Here is a 23,805-nt window from a genome sequence, read left to right as displayed (position 1 = left end):
TCTCGTTAAAATACTGAGTAAAATATTGAAAAGGGGAGAAGTTCGGTTTTTATTGCATATATCGACGTTTCAGCCGGATTAGAGCGGTTTTACGTGTACATCTTCCCTCGGTAATATAAACGGAAAATCAGGAACATTTTTGGTAATTCTAATGAAAACACATTGATTTTTATCATTTGTATTGGAAACAACATTGTCATATGTCTTTTCTTGGATCTAAATAATACGAAACCTCGCTCTATGATTTGAAGTTAAAATCCTCAAATATGGTTAAATAGTGACTTTTTTCACCTTTTTCATGTAGTTTAATACTACGTAAATATATTCATTTTAACCAATATTTCGATTCTATTTCATGTAGAATCACGATATGTGATTTGGCCGTCATATATCAGAATTTCGCAAAATATTGCATTTTAAGCAAGTTTTCTTGCATTTTGTTTCGTACGAAAAATCATCAAATTTAGCAATATTTTGACGTTTATCATCCCCTTTTCCTTTATGTGACTTAAACAAAATATCATCGAATTAGGCAATATTTTGCCGTTTTCCACGTTTTTGTGAATTTACAGTCAATGGGTATTAATTCATATATATACGATAAAAATGATGCAAACACATAATTGATTAGATAATAACCTTAAATACTTCATTTTCAATCATCTATTTGTTTCTCGTTAAAATACTGAGTAAGATATTGAAAAGGGGAGAAGTTCTGTTTTTACTGCATATTTCGACGTTTCAGCCGGAATCGAGCGATTTTCGTGTACATCTTCCATCGGTAATATAAACGGAAAATCAGGAACATTTTAGTTAATTCTAATGATAACACATTGATTTTTATCATTTGTATTGGAAAAAACATTGTCATATGTCTTTTCTTGGATCTAAATAATACGAAACCTCGCTCTGTGATTTGAAGTTAAAATCCTCAAATATGGTTAAATATTGACTTTTTTCACGTTTTTCATGTAGTTTGATATTACGTAAATATATTCATTTTTACCAATATTTCGATACTATTTCATGTAGTATCACGATATGTGATTTGGCCTTCAAATCTTAGAATTTCGCATAATATTGCATTTTAAGCAATTTTCTTGCATTTTGTTTCATACGAAAAATCATCAAATTTAGCAATGTTTTGACGTTTATCATCCCCTTTTCCTTTATGTGACTTAAACAAAATATCATCGAATTAGGCAATATTTTGCCGTTTTCCACGTTTTTGTGAATTTACAGTCTATGGGTATTAATTCATATATATACGATAAAAATTATGCAAACACATAATTGATTAGATAATAACCTTAAATACTTCATTTTCAATCATCTATTTGTTTCTCGTTAAAATACTGAGTAAGATATTGAAAAGGGGAGAAGTTCTGTTTTTATTGCATATATCGACGTTTCAGCCGGAATAGAGCGATTTTCGTGTACATCTTCCATCGGTAATATAAACGGAAAATCAGTAACATTTTAGTTAATACTAATGAAAACACATTGATTTTTATCATTTGTATTGGAAACAACATTGTCATATGTCTTTTCTTGGATCTAAATAATACGAAACCTCGCTCTATGATTTGAAGTTAAAATCCTCAAATATGGTTAAATAGTGACTTTTTTCACCTTTTTCATGTAGTTTAATACTACGTAAATATATTCATTTTAACCAATATTTCGATTCTATTTCATGTAGAATCACGATATGTGATTTGGCCGTCATATATCAGAATTTCGCATAATATTGCATTTTAAGCAAGTTTTCTTGCATTTTGTTTCGTACGAAAAATCATCGAATTTAGCAATATTTTGACGTTTATCATCCCCTTTTCCTTTATGTGATTTAAACAAAATGTCATCGAATTAGGCAATATTTTGCCGTTTTTCCACGTTTTTGTGAATTTTCAGTCTATGGGTATTAATTCATATATATACGATAAAAATTATGCAAACACATAATTGATTAGATAATAACCTTAAATACTTCATTTTCAATCATCTATTTGTTTCTCGTTAAAATAATGAGTAAAATATTGAAAAGGGGAGAAGTTCGGTTTTTATTGCATATATTGACGTTTCAGCCGGATTAGAGCGGTTTTACGTGTACATCTTCCCTCGGTAATATAAACGGAAAATCAGGAACATTTTTGGTAATTCTAATGAAAACACATTGATTTTTATCATTTGTATTGGAAACAACATTGTCATATGTCTTTTCTTGGATCTAAATAATACGAAACCTCGCTCTATGATTTGAAGTTAAAATCCTCAAATATGGTTAAATAGTGACTTTTTCACATTTTTCATGTAGTTTAATACTACTTATATATATTCATTTTAACCAATATTTCGATTCTATTTCATGTAGAATCACGATATGTGATTTGGCCGTCATATATCAGAATTTCGCAAAATATTGCATTTTAAGCAAGTTTTCTTGCGTTTTGTTTCGTACGAAAAATCATCGAATTTAGCAATATTTTGACGTTTATCATCCCCTTTTCCTTTATGTGACTTAAACAAAATATCATCGAATTAGGCAATATTTTGCCGTTTTCCACGTTTTTGTTAATTTACAGTCTATGGGTATTAATTCATATATATACGATAAAAATGATGCAAACACATAATTGATTAGATAATAACCTTAAATACTTCATTTTCAATCATCTATTTGTTTCTCGTTAAAATACTGAGTAAGATATTGAAAAGGGGAGAAGTTCTGTTTTTATTGCATATATCGACGTTTCAGCCGGAATAGAGCGATTTTCGTGTACATCTTCCATCGGTAATATAAACGGAAAATCAGTAACATTTTAGTTAATACTAATGAAAACACATTGATTTTTATCATTTGTATTGGAAACAACATTGTCATATGTCTTTTCTTGGATCTAAATAATACGAAACCTCGCTCTGTGATTTGAAGTTAAAATCCTCAAATATGGTTAAATATTGACTTTTTTCACGTTTTTCATGTAGTTTGATATTACGTAAATATATTCATTTTTACCAATATTTCGATACTATTTCATGTAGTATCACGATATGTGATTTGGCCTTCAAATCTTAGAATTTCGCATAATATTGCATTTTAAGCAAGTTTTCTTGCATTTTGTTTCGTACGAAAAATCATCGAATTTAGCAATATTTTGACGTTTATCATCCCCTTTTCCTTTATGTGACTTGAACAAAATATCATCGAATTAGGCAATATTTTGCCGTTTTCCACGTTTTTGTGAATTTACAGTCTATGGGTATTAATTCATATATATACGATAAAAATTATGCAAACACATAATTGATTAGATAATAACCTTAAATACTTCATTTTCAATCATCTATTTGTTTCTCGTTAAAATACTGAGTAAGATATTGAAAAGGGGAAGAAGTTCGGTTTTTATTGCATATATCGACTTTTCAGCCGGATTAGAGCGGTTTTACGTGTACATCTTCCATCGGTAATATAAACGGAAAATCAGTAACATTTTAGTTAATACTAATGAAAACACATTGATTTTTATCATTTGTATTGGAAACAACATTGTCATATGTCTTTTCTTGGATCTAAATAATACGAAACCTCGCTCTGTGATTTGAAGTTAAAATCCTCAAATATGGTTAAATATTGACTTTTTTCACGTTTTTCATGTAGTTTGATATTACGTAAATATATTCATTTTTACCAATATTTCGATACTATTTCATGTAGTTTCACGATATGTGATTTGGCCTTCAAATCTTAGAATTTCGCATAATATTGCATTTTAAACAAGTTTTCTTGCATTTTGTTTCGTACGAAAAATCATCGAATTTAGCAATATTTTGACGTTTATCATCCCCTTTTCCTTTATGTGACTTGAACAAAATATCATCGAATAAGGCAATATTTTGCCGTTTTCCACGTTTTTGTGAATTTACAGTCTATGGGTATTAATTCATATATATACGATAAAAATTATGCAAACACATAATTGATTAGATAATAACCTTAAATACTTCATTTTCAATCATCTATTTGTTTCTCGTTAAAATACTGAGTAAGATATTGAAAAGGGGGAGAAGTTCGGTTTTTATTGCATATATCGACTTTTCAGCCGGATTAGAGCGGTTTTACGTGTACATCTTCCCTCGGTAATATAAACGGAAAATCAGGAACATTTTAGTTAATTCTAATGATAACACATTGATTTTTATCATTTGTATTGGAAACAACATTGTCATATGTCTTTTCTTGGATCTAAATAATACGAAACCTCGCTCTATGATTTGAAGTTAAAATCCTCCAACCCGTTCTCACACAAGACAGCACATATATGACTTAATACTTAAAGTCAATATGTTGAATATGAATTAGTAAATATGTGATATATTCCCAGTTCCTTTTTTTTCCAAGGCCCAAACTCTTCCTCACGTACCAACTTGCGTCTCACAGTACCCGTCCGTCAACCTAGATAGCAGAATAGTCGTGATTGGTTCAATTATAAGGAAAATTGTACTTTTCAGGTCCCACATGGGTTGTGAAATTTACCTACTATTGTCCATGCTCTTAGAATATTATAGATCAGCTACTTCCTATTGAAGGTTCGTAGTTTTGTTTTGAGAAATATTTGTTGTTCTTAGTAAATTATAATAAGCACTAAAAATTATTACATAGAATAACAGTCCTTCACCAATCAATATTATATACCATAGTTGGTGCTTTACAAATCTTTAAAGGATGTTTTGTAGGAACGCTAACAGAAAACGATGGTTCATTGGAATGTCTATGGGGTAAACTACTCTAAACAGGATGGTATTGTGTCTACTATACCAACTACAGGATCGGTATATTGTCCACTACCACCTGTTAGGTGAGTAAGGGGTGCAATACCACCTACAGGATGGGTATGAGGGTCACATCCACCCAGAGGATGAGTATGGGGATCACATCCACCCACAGGAAGGGTATGGGGTCCAATACCACCCACAGGATGAGTATGGCGTCCACTACAACCCACAGGATGGGTATGGGGCTCCAACCACCCATAGAATGGGTATGGGGCTCCAACCACCCATAAAATGGGTATGGGGTCCAATAACACCCACTGGATGTGTATATGGCGTCCATTGCCGCGCGTCGAGCTCGAAAACCGCAGCATTCATCTCAGAACCACGCCTATTTCACGCAGATTCCTTAATAAACGTAAAAGTTTTATATGTCACAAGAAAGATAGAAATATAAGCTTCATTCTAAATACCTTACCATGGGCATATATAAATTTAAACCGAAGATACGTGTACTTTTATAATAGCCGAGCTCCGACCCCGGACAGATCGATCGACCGAGCAACTCTCTCTCAGAACAATGTTTATTTCACGTGAATTCGTTAGTAAACATATATGTTTTATATGTCTCAAGAAAGACAGACATATAAGCTTCACTTTAAACACTTTACTATAGACATATTTAAATTTCTAATGAAGATTATTGTATTTTAAAAATTACGGAGCTCCCACCCCGTACAGACTGAACGACAGAGCAACTCTCTCTCAGATCAATGTTTATTTCACGTAAATTCGTTAATAAACACAAATGTTTTATAAGTCTTAAGCAAGATAGAAATAAGAGCTTCATTTTAAATACATTACAATAGACATATTTATAGCTCAAGTGAAGATACATATGTTTTTATAGTAGCGCTCAGTAGCTTGTCGGGCATGGAGGGCAGACGCCTACGCACTTGCCGATATATTGTATAATTAACAAAGATACGCTAATAAAGCCTAAAATCTTATATGCCTCCAGAAAGACCGATATATGAACATTATTATAATTGCACCAAATGAAATATATCATGTTCGAGAACAAAGATATATCAATTTTAAATTAAGTTTCGACTCTCTCTCGGGTGAGAGAGATGGGGCGACTCTCGCCCCATCTATTGGAGATTCTGTGCACTAAATACCCAAAGCTACTCAAACCCTCCTAGCATTATTTAAGTAATGAAGTAATATGGTATATTTACTCACTATAATGTGGGTGCTGAATGCAGAACATGAGAAAACATATATTTACTCCAAACTAATATAATTTCATTATGAAATAAGTAGCATCAAAGGAAGTCGATGGTCCAAGCAGCAATGTTGTGGAGCGACTTATCCAAGATATATCGTTGTTTGGAAAGTGTTTGTTGGCATATCCAGTTGTCGCACTTCTCTGCTCAAATTATCACAAATTTAAATTATAATGTTAACAAGTAGAATACGTATTTTTAATAAAATCTAACATAACTAGCCAGAAAACATTTAACATTAATTAAAAAATATATGGTTGGAAGTTAAATCGACTTCATAGGACAATGGTTTTGTTATATATACTCGTTATTCGTTGACATGCGTTCGCTACTTAAACTACCATGTACTGTACTTATGTAAAATCTCCCATGTCTCTTCGCTCATCTCACCGAACCCTACAGGCTCTGTGATATATTGTTTAATTAATTGAGATTCACAAATAAAGCTAATAATTGTATATGTTATCAAAAAGGCAGAGCTTAGTTTAGTTCATTTATTATGCACTCCATACCCATCCCATGGACGATAGTGGAGTGTTACAGAGGCACATAATGGGCTCAGGGAATGAGCCCCACAATTCATATAGCCAAGCAAGTTATAATCTTGATAAGCTAGTTACAAAAGTCAATACACATTGTCACATCAACAATGGGCTCGAGACCGACCACAAGTACAGTTTATAATTTAAGCAACTGATTTATATGGAGGGCTAGTGTCACAATTGATATGTTTATCCTACACATAACCCCCTCTCCCCCATCCAATGGGCAGGGGTGGATAGGTTACAATCAAGTTTTTTTTTTGCGTTTTATTCAGAGATTAGGTCTTATTAGGTGAGGAAAGATATTCATATTTTAAAGAAGGTTTCTTGGCTCTCCATTTGTAACAAACTTACACATTGATGGAAAATATACAACCTTTTGAAAATCAATATTAGTTTGATCTAGATATTGTAATTAACGAAAGTATTTATGTCATCTGAAAGGTAGAAATATAGGATACATTTAAAATCCTTTGTCATAAATATAACTGAAGTGAAAACGAAGATATATGCGTTTTGATAGTTACTTGATGGCTTGCTCTGAGAGTGTGAAGCCCTGCACACCAGCCAATAAATTGTATAATTAGTTTCCATATATTTTAATTAATCTTAAAAATCTATATGTCAGAAGAAAGGAAGATGTAGTCGTTAATGTGACAACATTTAAAAATATATATCTCTTAAGTTAAATAAATAATACCACCTTATCGCCGGTGTCCGGACACATGAAAATTACCTAGGTATCAGTATCCAGCCAGGCGGGGATCACAGGCTGCACAATACTGATAAATTATATAATGCACTACTTGTGGTCGATCTCGAACCCATTTATGATTTGACGACTTATAGTGAATTTTGTAACTAGCTCATTAAGATTGTATCTTGCTTAGCTAAATGAATTGTGGGGTTCGGTCCATTCATTTTCTTTCTTTATTATGCACCCCATAATACCCATCCTGTGGGCGGTGGTGTAAAGGATTACAGAGGCACATAATCGGTTCAGGAACTGAACCCTCTAGTTCGTTTAGCTAAGCAAATAACAATCTTTTGACGCTAGTTACAAAATTATTAATGTACACATACTTATGCATACATGTACATATACATACGTATACATATATAAATACACATACATATTTAATCACCCACACAAATACACACATCAGTAATTTTTTGTGTCACAAGTGATTCAACAAGAGGCTCACAACAGTCACTATACAAGGCACTTTACATCTATGAGGAGTCGCACAGTTACTAGTCTAGCTCCACACCCACCCAACTGGGCGGCAGCTTTACAGTCATGTGCTCCACACCCACCCAACTGGGCGGCAGCTTTACAGTCATGTGCTGCACACCCACCCAACTGGGCGGCAGCTTTACAGTCATGTGCTCCACACCCACCCAACTGGGCGGCAGCTTTACAGTCATGTGCTGCACACCCACCCAACTGGGCGGCAGCTTTACAGTCATGTGCTCCACACCCACCCAACTGGGCGGCAGCTTTACAGTCATGTGCTGCACACCCACCCAACTGGGCGGCAGCTTTACAGTCATGTGCTCCACACCCACCCAACTGGGCGGCAGCTTTACAGTCATGTGCTTCACACCCACCCAACTGGGCGGCAGCTTTACAGTCATGTGCTCCACACCCACCCAACTGGGCGGCAGCTTTACAGTCATGTGCTCCACACCCACCCAACTGGGCGGCAGCTTTACAGTTACCTGGTGTTATTCTTCACCTATATCTTTTTCCTGTTAATCCCTATTTACATTATGCAGTTCAGGTTTCGTCGCTATACTATAGTTTTTAGTTTAGTTAATTTATCACATAATGGGTTCAGGGACTGAACACACAATTTATTTATCTAAGCAAGTTACAATCTTGAGGAGCTAGCCACAAAATTCATAACACATCGTCACATCAACAACATGTGTTCGAGATCGACCACAAGTACAGTTTCTAAATTAGGCAAATGCTATATGTGGAGAGCTAGTGTCACAATTGATATGTTTGTCCTGCACATTTCCACAGTAGTTTGCTTGGGTTTGCTTGGGTACATAGACAAGAGACTAAACTTCAGCACCCACATACAACACATAAAGGGATGCTCTGAGAGAGAGAGAGAGAGGGGGAGAGTAAAAATATCCACTGAGGTCTGATTAAGTCCTTTTGGGGACCTTAATCATTAGGACGTTCAATGATTAACGCAAAGTGAGGCGTATTCAGATGGTATATTGACAACATTCAGCATATCTCATACTGACCTAGTAGTACTTGGTGCACAAATACCTTTTCCAAAGGAATCGCAAAACATAATTAAACACAACTGTACCGTACAGTGTTATATATTTATTTCAGTTTGAACAATTTTTAACATTAAAGGATAAATCCTTTAATTGGTTGAAATTGGTTTTAATATTCGAAATCTAATTTGTTGATGTTAAATAATATAAGGTTCAAATTTATTAAGATACATACTTTAAAAACTATTTCTATTTGAAATTTAAATAACATTAAAAGAGTACAGAATATAACAAATACCGACTATATAAAAGACCTGATAGTTGCAGCACTTAATTATGCTATTGTAACACATTGAAAGTAATAACATTATTTGATTCAGCAAAGCATTTGGTAAGGTTATAATAATAATAATAATAATAATAATAATAATAATAATAATAATAATAATAATAATAATAATAATAATGTATTAATTAAGTATTTTAAATTATAATTTACAACTTGCTAGCGCACAAGAAACAAATCCACGAATCATCATTACATTCTGTAACACCTACACATGATCCATGGTGCCAAATATTGCAACGGTCACAGCATACCATCAGCTTCAAATCATTTGGCTTTCTGCAAATGCAGTACACTTCCATCGAGCATGACCGGATGATTCGTGTTCTTCTCAGTGTCAGAGCTGCAGGGAATGAGATGAGACACTTTCCTTTAAAGTTCTCTTGAAGATGTTGTCTCATTCTGCATATCATACGAGGTTCACCGGATCTACACCACTTGCAAGTGATGCAGCAAACGCCACAGCATATACCCCACTCATACTTGAGTCCTTGTGTCTGCTGACATTCATTATATTGCATATCAGCTTATCATCCTGGCAATTAGCAAGAGCATACAAGATAACTTCAGTAGATTTGGATGGTAATTTATGCCTGGTGTCGTATATGTTAATTTGTCCAGTTACTCCAATGTTGGAAACGGTGGCCCAGTGACAACCATCAACTTGGATAATTTGAATAAATTCACCAATTGTAACTGGCCAGGAGAGGTCCCGCTACCACGCTGGGTCATGAAGGCCTTCTAGGCTTGGCACAGTTTGTTTGATGAGGTCACATGCAGATTTTATATGAAGGTCAGAGAGCTGTACATTTGTTCCAATGTTCATTATCTCGTCATTTGTTAAATAATTTAACATTGTCGAATGTGAAGCACTGTTATCACTCTCCTTATTGTTGCATTGGTGTGAGGAGTGGCAGTGATTGGTTCAGTTTATTTTTTTTTTTAAATAGGGACATAAATTTGTACTGCAGATACCAGTACAGTTGCACCGTTTCTTTATATATTTTATACTTGGGTTAGAAAGGCGAGACGCTTCTCTTAACGTGATACTGTTGGTATCAAATAGAAATTGTTTTTAAAGTATGTATCTTAATAAATTTGAACCTTATATTATCAACATCAACATATTATATTATTTAACATCAACAAATTAGATTTCGAATGTTAAAACCAATTTCAACCAATTAAAGGATTTATCCTTTTTAAAGGATTTAATTAAAGGATTTGACACAAAAATCAGTATGAAAAATACCTCGGCTGAGGATATTGAAAAACTTCAAGCTGATATTAATAAAGTTTTCGACTGGGCTTCAGAAAATAACATGATGTTTAACAGTGATAAATTCCAGGTACTCAGGTACGGTAAAAATGAGGACCTTAAACATAATACAGAGTACAAAACACAATCAAATGTACCCATAGTAGGAAAACAGCATGTAAAGGATTTGGGAATAATAATGTCTGACGACCTAACGTTTAAGGAGCATAACCAAGCAAATATTGCGACAGCCAGAAAAATGATAGGATAGATTACGAGAACTTTCAAATACAGGGATCCCGTCACAATGGTTGTACTCTTCAAGTCACTTGTGTTGTCCCGTCTTGAGTACTGCTCAGTACTCACTTCCCCCTTCAGAGCAGGAGAGATTGCTGAAATAGAGGGAATACAGAGAACATATACGGCACGCATAGACGCAATAAAGCACCTAAATTATTGGGATCGTCTCAAAGCCCTCCAAATGTACTCACTAGAAAGAAGACGAGAGAGATATCAAATAATATACACCTGGAAGATACTGGAGGGCCAAGTACCAAATCTACACAGTAAAATAACAACGTACTGGAGTGAACGACATGGAAGAAAATGTAGAATAGAACCAGTGAAGAGCAGAGGTGCCATAGGCACAATCAGAGAACACTGTATAAACATCAGAGGTCCGCGGTTGTTCAACGTCCTCCCAGCAAGCATAAGAAATATTGCCGGAACAACCGGGGACATTTTCAAGAGGAAACTAGATTTATTCCTCCAAGGAGTGCCGGACCAACCGGGCTGTGGTGGGTATGTGGGCCTGCGGGCCGCTCCAAGCAACAGCCTAGTGGACCAAACTCTCACAAGTCAAGCCTGGCCTCGGGCCGGGCTTGGGGAGTAGAAGAACTCCCAGAACCCCATCAACCAGGTATCCTTTAATGTTAAAAATTGTTCAAATTGAAATAAATATATAACACTGTACAGTACAGTTGTGTTTGCCTGCCACAGCCTGCCACAGCCTTGAGAGCACGGAGCCTCTCTCTACATTGGCGACCCAGTCTGGCTAAACATTGCGGTACAGTAGAACCTCAAGACCAAGGTATTTGTATCTGGTAACTAGTCGAGCAGAGAGCCATCATCCAACTGCATTTTGCGATCGGCCCCACCCCGTCTGGGTGGGTGTCGGTTCAGGATCTTTGTTTTCTCTACTGAGATGACTAAGCATAGTTCCTGACATGTGGACAATACAGAGTTCAGAACATTTTGGGTGTTGGTATACCCATTGGTGTGGATCAGTATATCATCCACATAGCTAATGATGTGTTCGCTGGACCTTCTAGTTACAAAGTTTAAAAGTGCACTGATTAACACATTGAACAGAGTAGGACTGAGGACACCTCCCTGTGGAGTGCCAAGTTCAAAAAATCTCGTTACACTCCTATGCCCATGGAACAGTACAGATGACTTCCTGTTGGATAGATAGCCTCTTATCCACCGTAGAAGCCATCCTCCAACATTTATTTTAGCAAGTTCTCTCAGAATGACGTGTGGGTTAGCAATGTCAAAGGCTGACTTAAGATCTAGGAAAGTGGTATATGACCTATCAGTATGCAGGGTGAGGAATGTGGTAATACAGTGATGTACACTCTTTCCATGCATAAAGCCATATATCTGGGGAGACAACATATTAATAATTTTGTAAAGGAGACGGTTGAGAACAACCTCTCAAGACACTTATAGAGACAACTAGTGAGGGAGATTGGGCGAAAAGCACTCGGCTGGTGAGGTTTAGGAATGGGAATAATAACACTGTTGGTCCATGACTTAGGAAGCTCCCCAGTTACATAGCTCATATTATACAATTGAAGAAAGGTATTCCCTGGAACTAGCAGAAGCATATGCAGTATGCCGTCAGTAACTCCATCCTCCCCGGGTGATGTAGCTTTGCCTTTATGTAGAGCAGAATCTAGTTCGTATTCAGTAAAAGCATGTCACAGTCATCCTCTTGATGAAGCATGAAGTCAAGGAGCCTTGCCCTATCAGTATATCTATCATTTAATTCATTCTGTGAGGGTAGAGGAAGACTGTCAAAGCTGGAAGTCGTGGCCCAAGCACCAACAAGCTCATTTGCTCTGTGCAGAGGATTAGGGTACGAGATCTCTGCAGCATTTTTCCCTTTGACCTTGTTGATATCCTTCCATGCCCGACTTAGTGGCGTGTGAGAATTGAGACCACTGACAAAAGTTTCCCAGTCTGTCTGCCTCAGCTCCACCATACGTTCCCTGGCCTTAGCCAGAGCCGCTTGAAAGAGCCGAAGCATTTCAGCAGTGCGGGTCCTTCTACAAGCTAGTCCAATTATTCTGGCAGTGCGTTTTAGTGTCTGCAATTTAGAATCATTATAATAAACATAAGTGCTATGACCAGTGTAATTTGGGTTACGTGGCCTGGACGATGGATCAAGTGATTCTATAAACTGGTTGATAGTACCTGTGAGCTCATTGTTAAAATCTTCAACTGATGAAGGCTCAGATGACTGCACCATTCTGACACATGAGCAACAAGATTGTCTCGTTCATGGATGGGCACAGCCAGCCTCTTCCGCTTGAACACTCCACCAGGGAGGATAGAACTGCCAATGCTTACAGTGGCTAATATGGCCAGAAGATCAGACGCCAAAACTGGCACTATTGACGAGGCGCACACGGTGTGGGAGACGTTGAAACCGAGACATAGATCAAGAATACCTCCGTAGATATTCGTCGGTTCAAGGTCACCCACAATCTGTGCATCATCGTGACTACCTAATAGTGACACTAGTTGCCGTTACGATTACTGAACTGCGAATTACCAATATTCCTATGCCTAGCGTTATAATCACCTCTAATGATGGTAGGCTCAGTCTGAATACAGATAAGAAGGTCAGCATAATTAAAGTTACAAGGAGTCGATTATTTAGTACATAGTTGTTTTTCTCTTAAACTGGATGATAGAGGGGGAGTCTTTAACGTGATTGGGAATACATACATACATACATACATACATACATACATACATACATACATACATACATACATACATACATACATACATACATACATACATACATACATACATACATACATACATACATACATACATCCATCCATACATACATGCATGCGTACATCCATTCATACATACATACATACATACATGCATGCGTACATACATACATACATCCATCTATTCATACATACATACATACATACATGCATACATACATACATACATACATACATACATACATACATACATACATACATACATACATACATACATACATACATACATACATACATACATGCATGCGTACATACATCCATCCATCTATCCATTCATACATACATACATACATACATACATACATACATACATACATACATACATACATACATACATACATACATACATACATACATACATACATACATACATACATGCATGCATGCATGCATGCATACATACATACATACATACATACATACATACATACATACATACATACATACATACATACATACATACATACATACATGCATGCATGCATGCATGCATACATACATACATACATACATACATACATACATACATACATACATACATACATACATACATACATACATACATACATACATACATACATACATACATACATACATACATGCATTCATACATGCATACATACATACATACATACATACATACATACATACATACATACATACATACATACATACATACATACATACATACATACATACATACATACATACATGCATGCATGCATGCATACATACATACATACATGTCCAGTCAGCATATAGCTATTTCGGGACAAAATCCAATACAGTTTATATTGGTGAGACGCCACTGTGATGAGGAGTTTAAATATCACAGGAACTGTAGGTTAATGTGTGACATAAGTGAGGTTAGATGAGGCATCTACAAGCATCAGCTGGAGGCTGATGGAGTGTTGTGGAGGCTGGTGGTACTATGCCCAGATGTTGGAGGGTGGATTTGACTCTCCCACCCTCCCTCCCCCTCCCCCCCCCCCCCACACATTGACCGCAGTACGTCTAAGGTTACTTTCCACTCTCGCTTACCAAGGGTATAACCCCCGCCCCTCCCAACACACACACATGCATCAGATTCTTAACTTACAATATTTATGATTTACCAATTTATGTTACTACACTGACTGTCAATTTCACAATATTGTATAAACTTTGATGAATCGCTCGTCTATGGGTCATCCAATAATGTTAGCAGACTTCTAGATGTTACCACTGCTAGGTTTAGGCTCAGCTACAAGTACCTCTGGAAGTTTGTAACATCTGATGATGTAGATTTGACTAAATGTAAACTCTGTCAGCAGAACTATTCGCATACTTTGCGTCATTATATAATGGAATGTGAAAAATCGCGGAATTTAAAGATAACAACATCAATATGCCCGAAACGCTTTGCGTAATAGTGGCTTTAGGCATTGTATGTACTAGCTATACCTATAAGTTAAACAATCCTTGTAAATATTTATTGTATGTATGTACCTTACCTAAATAAAATTGTATTGTATAAAATTGTATTGTATTGTAATAGTGTCCATGAAATGTGTAAGTACTTCATTCATAATGATGTGCTGCTCGAAATCTTAGCGAAGTATCCAAAATTTGCTTACTGTAGGTAATGCATACACATGACTGTAAAGCTGCCGCCCAGTTGGGTGGGTGTGGAGCACATGACTGTAAAGCTGCCGCCCAGTTGGGTGGGTGTGGAGCACATGACTGTAAAGCTGCCGCCCAGTTGGGTGGGTGTGGAGCACGTACATGACTGTAAAGCAGCCGCCCAGTTGGATGGGTGTGGAGCACATGACTGTAAAGCTGCCGCCCAGTTGGGTGGGTGTGGAGCACATGACTGTAAAGCTGCCGCCCAGTTGGGTGGGTGTAGAGCACATGACTGTAAAGCTGCCGCCCAGTTGGGAGAGTGTGGAGCACATGACTGTAAAGCTGCCGCCCAGTTGGGTGGGTGTGGAGCACATGACTGTAAAGCTGCCGCCCAGTTGGGTGGGTGTGGAGCACATGACTGTAAAGCTGCCGCCCAGTTGGGAGAGTGTAGAGCACATGACTGTAAAGCTGCCGCCCAGTTGGGTGGGTGTGCAGCACATGACTGTAAAGCTGCCGCCCAGTTGGGTGGGTGTGGAGCACATGACTGTAAAGCTGCCGCCCAGTTGGGTGGGTGTGGAGCGCATGACTGTAAAGCTGCCGCCCAGTTGGGTGGGTGTGGAGCACATGACTGTAAAGCTGCCGCCCAGTTGGGAGAGTGTGGAGCACATGACTGTAAAGCTGCCGCCCAGTTGGGTGGGTGTGGAGCACATGACTGTAAAGCTGCCGCCCAGTTGGGTGGGTGTGGAGCACATGACTGTAAAGCTGCCGCCCAGTTGGGTGGGTGTGCAGCAAGACTAGTAACTGTGTGACTCACCATAAATGTAAAGTGCCTTGTATAGTGACTGTTGTGAGCCTCTTGTTGAATCACTTGTGACACAAAAGATTACTGATGTGTGTATTTGTGGTGGTGATTAAATATGTATGTGTATGTATATATGTATACGTATGAATATGTACATGTATGCATAAGTATGTGTACATTAATAATTTTGTAACTAGCGTCAAAAGATTGTTATTTGCTTAGCTAAACGAACTAGAGGGTTCAGTTCCTGAACCGATTATGTGCCTCTGTAATCCTTTACACCACCGCCCACGGGATGTGTATTATGGGGTGCATAATAAAGAAAGAAAATGAATGGACCGAACCCCACAATTCATTTAGCTAAGCAAGTTACAATCTTAATGAGCTAGTTACAAAATTCACTATAAGTCGTCACATCATAAATGGGTTCGAGATCGACCACAAGTAGTGCATTACATAAATTTATCAGTATTGTGCAGCCTGTGATCCCCGCCTGGCTGGATACTGATACCTAGGTAATTTTCATGTGTCCGGACACCGGCAATAAGGTGGTATTATTTATTTAACTTAAGATATATATATTTTTAAATGTTGTCACATTAACGGCTACATCTTCCTTTCTTCTGACATATAGATTTTTAAGATTAATTAAAATATATGGAAACTAATTATACAATTTATTGGCTGGTGTGCAGGGCTTCACACTCTCAGAGCAAGCCATCAAGTAACTATCAAAACGCATATATCTTCGTTTTCACTTCAGTTATATTTATGACAAAGGATTTTAAATGTAGCCTATATTTCTACCTTTCAGATGACATAAATACTTTCGTTAATTACAATATCTAGATCAAACTAACATTGATTTTCAAAAGGTTGTATATTTTCCATCAATGGAGAGCATCAGCCAAGAAGCCTTCTTTAAAATATGAATATCTTTCCTCACCCAATAAGATCTAATCTCTGAATAAAACGCAAAAAACGACTTGATTGTAACCTATCCACCGCTGCCCATTGGATGGGGGAGAGGGCCGGGGTTATGTGTAGGATAAACATATCAATTGTGACACTAGCCCTCCATATATGTCAGTTCCTTAAATTATAAACTGTACTTGTGGTCGGACTCGAGCCCATTGTTGATGTGACAATGTGCATTGACTTTTGTAACTAGCTTATCAAGATTATAACTTGCTTGGCTATATGAATTGTGGGGCTCATTCCCTGAGCCCATTATGTGCCTCTGTAACACTCCACTATCGTCCATAGGATGGGTATGGAGTGCATAATAAATGAACTAAACTAAGCTCTGCCTTTTTGATAACATATACAATTATTAGCTTTATTTGTGAATCTCAATTAATTAAACAATATATCACAGAGCCTGTAGGGTTCGGTGAGATGAGCGAAGAGACATGGGAGATTTTACATAAGTACAGTACATGGTAGTTTAAGTAGCGAACGCATGTCAACGAATAACGAGTATATATAACAAAACCATTGTCCTATGAAGTCGATTTAACTTCCAAACATATATTTTTTAATTAATGTTAAATGTTTTCTGGCTAGTTATGTTAGATTTTATTAAAAATACGTATTCTACTTGTTAACATTATAATTTAAATTTGTGATAATTTGAGCAGAGAAGTGCGACAACTGGATATGCCAACAAACACTTTCCAAACAACGATATATCTTGGATAAGTCGCTCCACAACATTGCTGCTTGGACCATCGACTTCCTTTGATGCTACTTATTTCATAATGAAATTATATTAGTTTGGAGTAAATATACGTTTTCTCATGTTCTGCATTCTGCACCCACATTATAGTGAGTAAATATGCCATATTACTTCATTACTTAAATAATGCTAGGAGGGTTTGAGTAGCTTTGGGTATTTAGTGCACAGAATCTCCAATAGATGGGGCGAGAGTCGCCCCATCTCTCTCACCCGAGAGAGAGTCGAAACTTAATTTAAAATTGATATATCTTTGTTCTCGAACATGATATATTTCATTTGGTGCAATTATAATAATGTTCATATATCGGTCTTTCTGGAGGCATATAAGATTTTAGGCTTTATTAGCGTATCTTTGTTAATTATACAATATATCGGCAAGTGCGTAGGCGTCGGCACTCCATGCCCGACAAGCTACTGAGCGCTACTATAAAAACATATGTATCTTCACTTGAGCTATAAATATGTCTATTGTAATGTATTTAAAATGAAGCTCTTATTTCTATCTTGCTTAAGACTTATAAAACATTTGTGTTTATTAACGAATTTACGTGAAATAAACATTGATCTGAGAGAGAGTTGCTCTGTCGTTCAGTCTGTACGGGGTGGGAGCTCCGTAATTTTTAAAATACAATAATCTTCATTAGAAATTTAAATATGTCTATAGTAAAGTGTTTAAAGTGAAGCTTATATGTCTGTCTTTCTTGAGACATATAAAACATATATGTTTACTAACGAATTCACGTGAAATAAACATTGTTCTGAGAGAGAGTTGCTCGGTCGATCGATCTGTCCGGGGTCGGAGCTCGGCTATTATAAAAGTACACGTATCTTCGGTTTAAATTTAAATATGCCCATGGTAAGGTATTTAGAATGAAGCTTATATTTCTATCTTTCTTGTGACATATAAAACTTTTACGTTTATTAAGGAATCTGCGTGAAATAGGCGTGGTTCTGAGATGAATGCTGCGGTTTTCGAGCTCGACGCGCGGCAATGGACGCCATATACACATCCAGTGGGTGTTATTGAACCCCATACCCATTTTATGGGTGGTTGGAGCCCCATACCCATTCTATGGGTGGTTGGAGTCCCATACCCATCCTGTGGGTTGTAGTGGACGCCATACTCATCCTGTGGGTGGTATTGGGCCCCATACCCTTCCTGTGGGTGGATGTGATCCCCATACTCATCCTCTGGGTGGATGTGACCCTCATACCCATCCTGTGGGTGGTATTGCACCCCTTACTCACCTAACAGGTGGTAGTGGACAATATACCGATCCTGTAGTTGGTATAGTAGACACAATACCATCCTGTTTAGAGTAGTTTACCCCATAGACATTCCAATGAACCATCGTTTTCTGTTAGCGTTCCTACAAAACATCCTTTAAAGATTTGTAAAGCACCAACTATGGTATATAATATTGATTGGTGAAGGACTGTTATTCTATGTAATAATTTTTAGTGCTTATTATAATTTACTAAGAACAACTAATATTTCTCAAAACAAAACTACGAACCTTCAATAGGAAGTAGCTGATCTATAATATTCTAAGAGCATGGACAATAGTAGGTAAATTTCACAACCCATGTGGGACCTGAAAAGTACAATTTTCCTTATAATTGAACCAATCACGACTATTCTGCTATCTAGGTTGACGGACGGGTACTGTGAGACGCAAGTTGGTACGTGAGGAAGAGTTTGGGCCTTGGAAAAAAAAGTAACTGGGAATATATCACATATTTACTAATTCATATTCAACATATTGACTTTAAGCATTAAGTCATATATGTGCTGTCTTGTGTGAGAACGGGTTGAATCCTCAAATATAGTTATATATTGACTTTTTTCACGTTTTTCATGTAGTTTGATATTACGTAAATATATTTATTTTTACCAATATTTCGATACTATTTCATGTAGTATCACGATATGTGATTTGGCCTTCAAATCTCAGAATTTCGCATAATAATGCATTTTAAGCAAGTTTTCTTGCATTTTGTTTCGTACGAAAAATCATCGAATTTAGCAATATTTTGACGTTTATCATCCCCTTTTCCTTTATGTGACTTGAACAAAATATCATCGAATTAGGCAATATTTTGCCGTTTTCCACGTTTTTGTGAATTTACAGTCTATGGGTATTAATTCATATATATACGATAAAAATTATGCAAACACATAATTGATTAGATAATAACCTTAAATACTTCATTTTCAATCATCTATTTGTTTCTCGTTAAAATACTGAGTAAGATATTGAAAAGGGGAGAAGTTCGGTTTTTATTGCGTATATCGACTTTTCAGCCGGATTAGAGCGGTTTTACGTGTACATCTTCCCTCGGTAATATAAACGGAAAATCAGGAACATTTTAGTTAATTCTAATGATAACACATTGATTTTTATCATTTGTATTGGAAACAACATTGTCATATGTCTTTTCTTGGATCTAAATAATACGAAACCTCGCTCTATGATTTGAAGTTAAAATCCTCAAATATGGTTAAATAGTGACTTTTTTCACCTTTTTCATGTAGTTTAATACTACTTAAATATATTCATTTTAACCAATATTTCGATTCTATTTCATGTAGAATCACGATATGTGATTTGGCCGTCATATATCAGAATTTCGCAAAATATTGCATTTTAAGCAAGTTTTCTTGCATTTTGTTTCGTACGAAAAATCATCGAATTTAGCAATATTTTGACGTTTATCATCCCCTTTTCCTTTATGTGACTTAAACAAAATATCATCGAATTAGGCAATATTTTGCCGTTTTCCACGTTTTTGTGAATTTACAGTCTATGGGTATTAATTCATATATATACGATAAAAATGATGCAAACACATAATTGATTAGATAATAACCTTAAATACTTCATTTTCAATCATCTATTTGTTTCTCGTTAAAATACTGAGTAAGATATTGAAAAGGGGAGAAGTTCTGTTTTTATTGCATATATCGACGTTTCAGCCGGAATAGAGCGATTTTCGTGTACATCTTCCATCGGTAATATAAACGGAAAATCAGTAACATTTTAGTTAATACTAATGAAAACACATTGATTTTTATCATTTGTATTGGAAACAACATTGTCATATGTCTTTTCTTGGATCTAAATAATACGGAACCTCGCTCTGTGATTTGAAGTTAAAATCCTCAAATATGGTTATATATTGACTTTTTTCACGTTTTTCATGTAGTTTGATATTACGTAAATATATTGTGACGGTAACGCGTTGGTGTTCGGCTGTTTAAGGCTAGGGGTATGGCCTCGTCACATAGTTATAAAAAAAAATAGAAAAAACTGGAACTTCGTCTGTGGTAAGGTAAGGAGAAGACACACAAAACACAAGTAAACTTTAACAATGAAATTTTAATTACGTTAAATAAATCAAACATGAAAATAATGCACAAACAAATTCTTATAATAAAATCAATGAATCAAAATAATAAGAATACTTAAATGACAAAATGAAAAGTTACGTTAAGGCAAAATAACAAGAAGTGCAACACAAAGGTAAGTGGGAGGTGCTGGAATATTGGCTTAAAGCCACCACCTCTCTCAGTACACGCTAACGTCTAGCTGGGAGGAGTGCTGGCTACGAAAGCACGGAACATTCTGAGGACTGATGTTGGGGCGACCCCAGACATCAGGTAGTATTGGGGGCGAGTACAGGTGCAGCCAGACCGGCGACCAATCAGCGGAGCCGTAGCGATCAACGGGTAGTTTGGTGGTTGGAGTTCGAACAGGTGGCTGGTTGCATACGTTTCTGCTCACCCTGGCAAGCCTTGCTGGTGCTGGTGTTGTTGTCGTTGTTGGACATTTCTTCCATAGTCTTTTTATATAATTGTGAAGACGTAATTTTGGAGGGAAGAGCAGGCTCAATCTCTTGAAGGAGATTATCGTCACAACTCTCCCCCGAAGCCTGCGGTTCTGGAAGAAGTACGTCGTTATGGGGTGGAGTAATGGATGGAGTCGCTTCTACTTCATAAACTCTGGAGAGATCATGGGCTAAGATGTTGTCAGACTCTTGGTATAGCGTGTCTCCAGGTTGAATTTCTGCAGGTAGCAAGCCCATAGTAGAAGACGTTGAGATGAGAAGTGGGCGTGCTGCAGGAGGTGTAGGGTGGTGTGGTCCGTATTGATGGTGGACCGAGCACTTTTCAGGTGTGGAGTGAAGTGCTGAAGCTTCAGGATGAGGAAGAGTAGCTCCTTGCCAATTGTTCCGTAGATCCTTGTAGCAGTAGTCGCTGACAGGTGTATTCTTCTCGCCTCGTTGCTGCATCACGACACCACCCACGTCGGTACCATTGGCGTCGACATGGAGGATGAAGGGCTTATCTGACGAGGTGAGAGTGGAATTAGAAGAGGGCATAGGAGCACGATTATTATCCTGAAAGCATTTGGGAAGATCATTAAGGATTTTGGAATTAGAAAGCGCCGACTCCTTGTCAGTGCTTTCGGGAGAAGAAGCCGGGATGGTCTCACTGTGGATGTAGGGTTCTGTGAAGGTAGAGCAATTAATCAAGACAGTGGGAGGAGTACCATTATATTGCTTCAGGAGGTTGACGTGGCACAGCTGGGTCTTCCGCCGCCTATCTGGAGTCTCTATCACATAATTATTATTATTCCTGCACTCTTTGACGCAGTAGGGTCCTGAAAATCTGTTTTGTAAAGGTGAACCTGGGATAGGGAAATAAGCAAGGACGAAGTCTCCCGGCTTGAATTTTCTTACTTTGCTGGTCTGGTCGTAATGAGTCTTCATTCTCACCTGGGCTTTCAATAGATTATCATGAGCAAAGCGGTGGACTCTCTCTAGAATGTGCTGAAGGTTTTGAAGAAACTGGGGCACATTCTGATGCTCACTGAAGGTGGCATCTCTGAGAGAGTCTTTGAAAGCCTTAAGGGGAGTACGGCACTTACGGCCGTAGAGCATCTCATAAGGAGATACTCCTAGGGACTCATTGGGGAGACTTCTGAAAATACACATTATTAGGTCAATCTGCTTATCCCAATCCTTTGAGGTTTCACTACAAAACTTTTTCAAGAGTGCTTTGATGGTCTGATGACTACGTTCAAGAGAACCCTGTGAAGCAGGATGATAGGGGCTGGACAATACCTGTTTGATGTTGAACTCCTCCAGTGTCCTTTTGAAGAGATCACTGGTGAAGTTGGTGCCACAGTCACTTTGAATCTCCCTGGGAAATCCGTATTGAGTGAAGATCTTCAATAGATGTTTGATAACCGTAGCAGCCGTGATGTTCTTCACTGGAACTGCTATGGGAAATCTGGTGGTAGGACACAGGATGGTTAGGATGTAGGCGTTACCTGAACTGGTCCGAGGTAAAGGACTGACACAGTCTATTATGAGTCTGTGGAAAGGTTCCGCAGGCACCTGTATGGGAATCAGTGGTGCTCTGGGAATGGAGACGTTCGGTTTGCCTGCCATCTGACATGTATGACACTGTTTTACGTACTGTTTGACGTTATTTACCATACCTGGCCAGTAGTAGTCTTGGCGAATCCCATGGTAAGTCTTGTTGAAGCCGTAGTGGGAGAATGCTCCATGGGCCAGGTGTAGAATAGTGGGCCGCAGGCTGGTGGGAATCACAAGTTGTTCGGTGTTGGCCCAATCGTCCTCCTCCTTCAGTTTACTGGGTCTATATCTGCGGTAGAGCAAGTCGTTCTCTAGGAAGAACCCAGGAATACTGTCGGGTTGAGTCTCAGCCTGGAAAAACAATGGTGTTAAAGTAAGATCTTCCCTCTGCAACTTACGGAACTCAAACTTGGTCAGATGCGGGGGTAGTTTCTGAGGGTCTTGAGGGACAGCGGTAGCAGTAGAGTCAGCTGGCTGTGGACGTGCGGCTTGTGCACGGGTGGTCACGAGAACCGGAGGAGAAACTTTATCACTCTCTTGAACCTCTGCTGGAACATACTCGAGAATAGGATTACTTGGCACAGAGTTACACACCTGGGGTTTGTCCATGACGATCAGGTTGGTCGGTTGCAGGTCTTCTGCCAAGTCGTTGCCTAGGAGAAGTTGCACTCCAGGCATGGGAAAAGGCTTTTCCCTGACGGCGACTTGGACTTCCCCGTTCACGTAGGGACAAT

This window comes from Procambarus clarkii, chromosome 89 (assembly GCF_040958095.1).
Source record: "Procambarus clarkii isolate CNS0578487 chromosome 89, FALCON_Pclarkii_2.0, whole genome shotgun sequence".
NCBI classification, from domain to species: domain Eukaryota; kingdom Metazoa; phylum Arthropoda; class Malacostraca; order Decapoda; family Cambaridae; genus Procambarus; species Procambarus clarkii.
Note: the sequence above shows the minus strand (reverse complement) of the source record.